The following is an 8484-nucleotide window of genomic DNA, read 5'->3' as shown; positions in this document are numbered from 1 at the left end:
TGGGGCATCCCCTCCCTCCTCAGTTCCTTCTTTGCCGCTGCTCCATCATCCGGCTGCCGCTCAGGGCTTCCTGACCAGCCCCTTCCCCCCTCTTCTATCCAGCTCTTAATTTGGGGGGAAAGAGAACTTTTCGCCTCGGTCCCCTCGGCCGTATGCTGAGGGCCGGTATGGCCCCTAAATCACCCTTCAAGCGCTGCCCAAGTGCTCTACTAAGATCTCACACACAGACGAGCATGAGTTGTGCCTGATCTGCTTGGGCGAGGGACACAACGTATCAGCATGCAAAATCTGCCAAAGGGTTTCCACCCGAGCGCGAAATGCTCGCGCCGACCGTTTAAATGCAGAGTTGTGGAAGAAGGCTTTATTGGCCCCATCTCCCTCTGCTGGTTCCGGGACGCCCCAACGTGCTCCATCAGTGCACTCGGTGCCGTCCACTCCGGCCCCTGGATCCGGCTCGGATCCGAAGTGCTCGGATCCGACTCAAAAGAAATCGAACCTGGAGCATTCCAGGAAACACAAGAGCAAGTCCAAACACAGAGACAAGTCGAGCGACTCGATCCGGTCCAGGTCCCCAGATCGACCTGTTTGCATCCAGAGAGAACAGGAAGGCACTAGAGTTCTGCTCGATAGCAGGCCACGACCTGGAATCACTGGGAGATGCATTTCAGATAAGATGGTCGGGGCCCCTCTTCTATGCTTTTCCCCCATTTCCCCTTCTGACCAGGGTTTTAGGGAAGATCAGAGCAGACCGTACTTCCTGTATCCTGATTGCCCCGTGTTGGCCCCGCCAGATTTGGTATGCGGAGATGTTACTACTGGCAGAGGGAAACTACAGGATGTTCCCCAACTCCCCAGAATTGCTAAAGTGGCAATTGCACACTCCTACACCACGATGTAGACAGACTACACCTGGCAGCTTGGAGGATAGTGCCCAAAGAGTCCCACTCCGGGTCAAGGGTGTTATTCTAGAGGCCAGCAAACCTTCCACACGCCATTCTTATGGGCTAAAGTGGGATAGGTTTCACCAAAGGGCTGAGTCCAAGGGTCTGTCGTCCTTCAACTGCCCACTGCCTAGTGTCTTAGACTACCTCCTAGAACTAGCTCGAGGGGTCTTTCAGTGGCTTCGGTCAAGGTACACCTAGCAGCCATCGCAGCAGTCCACGACGAGGTGGAGGGCTACACTGTGTTCTCTCATCTTTAGCTAAATGCTTTATGAAGGGACTTAATAACTTGTCCCCCCAGATGCCCAGGATCACACCTCAATGGTCCTTATCTTTAGTATTAGCAAAGCTTATGCAGCCTCCCTTCAAACCTATGGGCTCCACCCAGCTAGCCTTTCTCACAGCCAAGGAAGCCTTCCTGGTAGCTGTCACCTCCATCAGGAGAGTTAGCAGCTCTTAAGAGAGACAACCCCTTTCTAAAGGTGTTCAACGAGAAGGTGGTCCCACATCCTAGTTTGCAATTTAAACCCAAGGTGATATCCGCTTTTCACATGGCTGAGGGCCTGGTACTCCCAGTCTTTTACCCAAACCCGTCTTCGTCAGCCGAAGAGTCCCTCCACACTTTGGATGTTAGGAGGGCTATCCTCTACTACATACATAGAACAAAGCCATTCAGGAGGTCTAAGAGTCTCTTTATTTGCTATCAGGGCCCCAAGAAAGGGAAACCTGCCTCAGCACAGTCCATTGCTAGGTGGGTGGTGTCGGCAGTCAGATCTGCATACAGAGAGGCAGGCAGGACATGCCCCCTAGAAGTCAGGGCCCACTCAACTAGGGCCCAAGGGTTTTCAGCCGCCCATCACAGGAAGGTACCACTCCTAGACATCTGTAAGGCGGCGACGTGGTCAAGTGAGGACACGTTCATCAGACACTACGCCTTAGACCTGCAAACAAGAAAAGATGCAGAAGTGGGAAAGGCGGTCCTCCAGACCTTGTTCCAGTAATTCGACATCCACCTCCAAGATGTGAGTAGCTTGCTAAAATCCCAAATGCGGGGCTGCACCGAAGACTGAAAATGAAAACAAGAGTTGCTCTTACCTGTAACTGCTGTTCATTGAAGTCTTCTGTGCAGACACACATTCCCTCCCATCCTACCCCGCTGTTGACCCCCCCAAAAAAAGAAGAAGAGAGATTGATGGGAAATTGTCAGATTTGATCGTTGGTATCAGGTGAATTAAGCAAGGGGGTTAAAAAACCCTGTTTGGATGCTAAATCGGTCGGCGGCGGGCAACGAACTGAGGAGGGAGGGGATGCCCCGCCCAGGAGCACGCTGTGGTTTTGCAGGGAAGCCGGGCCCGCTGGCTCGGTGGGAGGGGCATCCCCGTCATAGGCCTGAGGCTAGTAAAAGTTTCCGGTGGCAGGCCTGTGCGCAGGCGCAGTCCCGAATGTGTGTCTGCACAGAAGACTTCAATGAACAGCAGTTACAGGTAAGTGCAACTCTGTTATCTATTTACTTACACTCCTCTGGTTCAGTTCCCATTCATTGCCATAGAGAAGGAAATTCCCCAGTTCCCCATGCCTAATGGGTCCTATCTGTCAGTCTTGTCACTCTGGTGCTTTAATGGTTCCTGGATTTTTCCACCTCACTTTTCCTAGAGGCAGAGCTGCTGAAATGCAACTTTGCCATTGTTGGCTTATGGAACTCTCTGCCTCCAGAAGTAGTGATTTTCAAGAGCACAACCGAGAGCAGACTAGAAGTGTCAGGAAGACAAGGGACTATGGATGCTTGAGATCCCATCCCACTCACAAGGGAAAGTGATATGCCCCCCAGATGTTTTTGAGGGTTCGCTACCATGCAAGTGGGCCTGGCCCAGCAGCCAGCTCTGCATACCCGGGGGATAGTTTTCCTAGGTTGAGGCTGCCAGAACGGCGGGGAAGCTGAAGACAAAGGGGTAGATGGGTAGATAAAGGTAGGTTGGCTGTTGGGTGGGAAGTAGATAAGGAAGCAAAAAGAGAGGCTATGGGGCCTTTCCGTGTGTGTGTGTATGAAATGAAATGCCCCTCACAAGTCCTTGCTGGTTCCTGCTTGTGAAGTTCTGTTTCCCTCTGTACTTGCTGCACCGCTGCTCTTCTCAGCAGGCAATTGTTTAAATAAACAGTTGAAGCACTCACAAAACATATAAAGAAGACATAAATAAATAGTGTTTTGTTTTGTTTTTAAATTCTTCCTTCAGAGTTTGTCTCAGTTATTCTTAGTGGCTTCAACTGATGTGGATGTGTCTTGTCTGGCAGTGTTTTTGCTCATGTGCAGTTTTGAAAAATCCCCAGTGCAAACCTGATCAAGTTGTTTGGTACTGAACCAGACAGACCCAGTGACTGGCTCAGGTCTGATCAATAGGGTTACCAGGTCCCTCTTTGCCACCGGCGGGAGGTTTTTGAGGCGGAGCCTGAAGAGGGCAGGGCTTTGGGGAGGGGAGGGACTTCAACGCCATAGAGTCTAATTGCCAAAGCGGCCATTTTCTCCAGGGGAACTGATCTCTATCGGCTGGAGATCAGTTGTAATAGCAGGAGATCTCCAGCTAGTACCTGGAGGTTGCCAACCTTACTGATCAACAGTCAAACGTGGAGAGTTTGCCTTTGAACATGTTCGCTGCAAAATTGGCCAGCATCTCTACAAGGAACATCCAGCTGTAGCTACAGTGTTCTGATGACCAGATGGAGAGGCCTCTTGAAAGCAGAGACACAATATGTACTATGTCACCTTGTAAAAATAGATACTGGTCATGATGCATACCTATTCTCTCCAGGATCAGAGGAGCATGCCTATTATATTCGGTGCGGTGGAGCACAGGCAGGATGGTGCTGCTGCAGTCGTCTTGTTTGGGGGCTTCCTAGAGGCCCCTTGTTGGCCACTGTGCGATCAGACTGCTGGACTTGATGGGCCTTGGTCTGATCCAGCAGGGCCTTTCTTATGTTCTTATGTAAATGAATCTTAACCCCATGCTAGTCCATAGAGACAAGAAATTCACAAAAGGGAAGAAAAACAATCCACCCTGCCACCCCCACCCACTGCTCTGTTTAATGCAGAATGATTTTGCCTAGTAGCAGCAGGTCACAGGCTCAGGCTTCTGGCAGGCTGTCTACTGTTAAGGTAAGGCACTTAGTTTTCATTTGCTGCCTCCAATGAGCTAGGGATGTGGTGCTGCTGCCTTAGCAGCAGAATTAAATATCAATTTCCATTTTCAGACGTAGCCGCTGGTGCCTCAAAGACTCCCCTTTGGCTAGAAAAACAAGGTTAGCTGGTCCATATTGAGTTCCCAGCTCTCCTCTGCTATGTTTTATGTTACAATCAAGCAGTTATCAGTCCAGGGGAAAAGGAAATGAGAGAAGGGGAGGGACGGGGTGGGAGAATGAATTATTTATGTTACCTGGTGCACAACAGATGGAGGAGGGATTTGGGGCAGAACACTCTTCCTCTGGCTGCACATTTTAAAAGATGGCCAGGTTTTTATTTCACTTTTGATTTGTGTTGTCATCTAGCCCAAGGGAGAGTTCTGTGTAGTTTGAAACTTCACACACCACTTTGTGTGCGAGAATTAAGGCAAATAAAAGTATCCTGTGACTTTTATGTAGGGACACAATGCTAAACAATTAAATTGTTTGATTAAACAACTGAAAACTTTTGATCAATTATGAAGGTAACCCTGATTACTTGGACAGCTTGTTTTTTTTAAAAAAGACACTACTTTTAATAGAAATGTTTGCAAAAACCATTGATGAGATACCACCATGAATGCCAACACTGAGGTTTTTTGATGGAGGGCTGAATAGGAATGCATTAAATAAATAAATTGACAAAGGGTTCCCCCCACCCCCAATGGTCAACAGTCCCACTTTTGTGCAATGCAAGAATCAAAATGAAAATGGTATCAGAGCCTCCAAAAGGACAACAAAAGGTAGCGATTCTTTTGGGGCAGAGGCTGAGTGGGGTGTGCTGTAACCCTATCCTCCTAGGATGAGAGACCCTGATAGTCTTGGGAGGAGCCAAGCAGAGAGGAGTCTCCCTGTTAGAGGCTCATAGGCTGGACTCGCACCTGTTCCTGGAGCTTCAACGCCAGCTGTACGTATTTGCTTGCAAAATGTAAAGTAACTTCAACCAACTTTTACTAAGCAAATTATTATTTTCTGTATGGAATGTATTTGTGCTCCTGCTAACTGATTGACTAAAGCTGTGCAGTGATGGATCCCACAAAGATGGTGTAGCCTAGAAGGTGCAAGTCTGAGCTAGGAATCAGGAATTCCCCCCCACATTCACATCTTGCCCTTACTATCAGTTGATTCAGTGGCCTTCGGCAAGCTACTCTTTCTCAGCCTCAACATGAAGCTGCCTTATACTGAGTCAGACCATTTAGGGCAGAATTGTCCACTGTGGCTGGCAGGAAGAGCTCTTTCACAACACCTACAACTGGAGCCTTTTAAGAGGAGATGCTGGGGATTGAACCGGGGACCTTCCTTGTGCAAAGCTTATGGTCTACCACAGAGCCATCAGCACCCGTCCATCTCTGCAATATGGGGATAATTGCACTGATTTGCCTTATGGCAAGCTAATGCATGGGAAGTGCTTTGAACACTCCAGAGGATTGTAGAAACACTGAGTATTAATAAATTTTACATTTGTATTTCCCCTCCCACTGTTTCCAAGAAAGCTACTGCCAAGGCACAGGGTGGTTGTCACATTTTGTCCCTACTTGTAGGGTAGCTTTAATAGGATAACCCCCTGAGATACTTGGAGGAAGGGAATGCTCCAAATGGGATGAATCTGTACACCCTGTGCACAGTTTACTATGTGGCCTTGGCAAATCAGTTCTCACATGCAGACGCACAAAAAGCCATCAACGAGGGTCAGATATCACACTGGCTAGTACCTCCATCTGGTCTGTAGAGGGTGCTGATGCCTCTAGAAATCCAGAGAGGTTTTGCCCATTGAGAAGTTGATTCGGAGGATGGCTGGTCATCACACTTGCTAGATTTAACAAGCATGTTGTCGTGCTGTGGTTACAAGCCCTTACACCACCAATAAAAAACAACACTAGCTATATATCCAGTTTTTCCCCTTAAAATGTTGCAGAACTTCCTTCATTTGGTCCCCAGAGTGGAGAATGCCTTCCGCCACATCTACCGAAACAAATAGTTTTCACTAGAATAGCAAATAAACTATATGTTCAAGGGCATATACTGCAATATGCATTTTTACCTACAAATAAAAGAGTACTGGGTACCCCCCCTTTTTTTTTGGCAGGAGCAGGTTAGAGGAGAGCGAACACTGTATAGGTAAGTTTCTTGCACTAGATATCAAGACATGACCAACAGTGCATTCCTTAACAGAACGAAACCCTTCGAAGCCCATTAACTTCAACAGACTTAGGAGGGTGTAACTCTGCTCAGGACTGTACAGTCTTCTTTAAGTCTCATTGCGTTTATTTTATTTTTATTTTTTCGATTTCTTGCCCAGTCTCCCCAGCCAAGGCCAGGCTCAAGGCGGGTCATATCATTTAAAATACACATCAATACACATCAACCATCAGAATTTAAAACGATAAAACAATAACATTCACAGGCAACTCTCAAGGTGGTGCTCCACTTTCTATCGACTTTTTTGCACAAAGAGAGAGGAAAAAATGGAACCTGCACAGACTTTGGGGAATCATTTTGAAGGGCTGAGGCAGCAACCTTGCCCTTAATTGTCACTAGTCCCCAGAGTATTCTGCTTAGAAACGGCTGGCATCAAGAGCCAGCATGGTAGGGTACCTGCCAATGCCAATGGCCTGGCAGACGGCAGCACCACCAACATCCAGCCAGTTTCCTGAAGGTGTCTGGTGACAGCAAAGGCAACAGTGGAAGGGCGGCTCTGATGCCTCCTCCAGATGCCCTTCGTACCATAAATGGGAGATTGCCCCTCTGGGAGAATGATGATGGGGCAGGCAAAGGAGCTGCAAAATGGGTGAGGAGGAAGAAACAGAAGGTGCCCATGGCAAGCCTTCCTCAAGGGCCACAAATATCTGTGGTTGTCCCTGCTTAGAAATATCCCAACCATATATCCATGAGAGGCAAAGGAAATGTAAGCTTTGGAACTCCCGCTCCAGGGAGGTTCATCTGTCTCCCTCTGTCATTTGGGCGAAAATGCATGGTCACTTTATCCTCCTTTAATCCCTGTTTTAGCCAGGATCGAACTCACATTAGGCGAAACGCATGCGTTCAGTCCTGGCTGAATCCTGGCTGAAACAGGGATTAAAGGAGGATAAAGCGACCATCATGCGTTGTCTTTTGCCAGCAGGTGAGGACTTTTTTGTTGTTGTTCATTTGGTGTGCCCCCAGTAAATGCTTATTGGCCCTCCTCTCTGTGTTGTGTGTATGTTTCTGTTGTATCATTACATATACATTTAATCTATTGTTTTAATGTTTTTTATGTTTTAATGCCTTGATGTTTGCTGCCTTGAAAATCCTTTTTGGGTGGAAAGGCAGCATAAAAGCAGGCAGATTTTGACTGCCACTAAGGATGGAAGATAATTCACAGTGGGTAGCCGTGTTAGTCTGTTTGTAGTAGTCAAAAAGGGCAAGAGTCCAGTAGCACCTTAAAGACTAACAAAAATATTTTCTGGTAGGGTATGAGCTTTCGTGAGCCACAGCTCACTTCTTCAGATACAGCTAGAATGTGACTCCATCGGTCTTTAAGTAGAGGAACAGTATGTAAATGTGAATAGCAGGCTTGATGGGATTAGGTGTGATATGCAGAAGAGTCTGTGATGTCCAGGGGAGATGGGTGTGGAGAAATCAGTATTGGCATTTCTCCACACCCATCTCCCCTGGACATCACAGACTCTTCTGCATATCACACCTAATCCCATCAAGCCTGCTATTCACATTTACATACTGTTCCTCTACTTAAAGACCGATGGAGTCACATTCTAGCTGTATCTGAAGAAGTGAGCTGTGGCTCACGAAAGCTCATACCCTACCAGAAAATATTTTTGTTAGTCTTTAAGGTGCTACTGGACTCTTGCCCTTTTTGACTAAGGATGGAAGAGGGAGAGAGAGGTGGCCCATTGAGCAAAATTAACCAAGAAGCTGTTTTTCTGGGTATACACCATTAAAATTAGTGGAAATTGTATGAGGGAATGGGTTTTTCAAATAGATTATGCAGGAAAATGTCCAAGCTCTGTGGATTAACGGTTACAGGCATCTAATTAGAATCTGGCAGACTCTTCCCTCCTCGAGTTCAAACCCCTACTTAGCCATGAAGATTGTTGGTTGCCTGTCTAACCCAGCCTACCTCACAGGGTTGTTGTAAAGGTGAAAATGGAGAAGAGGGGAATGTACATGGTCCCAAGCTCCTTGAAGGAAAGGCAGACTAATGATGTACTAAAAAGTCGAGCAAAATGCTGTTTGAATTTTTGGCCTCAGGCATTAAAAACTCTCAGGCCCGCCCTGCAATGGTTGAATGCTTTGTACAGAAGTCAATCCCCTTTTGGAGCCCTGTTGTTACTTT

Source organism: Euleptes europaea, chromosome 14 (genome assembly GCF_029931775.1).
Source record: "Euleptes europaea isolate rEulEur1 chromosome 14, rEulEur1.hap1, whole genome shotgun sequence".
NCBI lineage: Eukaryota > Metazoa > Chordata > Lepidosauria > Squamata > Sphaerodactylidae > Euleptes > Euleptes europaea.
Note: the sequence above shows the minus strand (reverse complement) of the source record.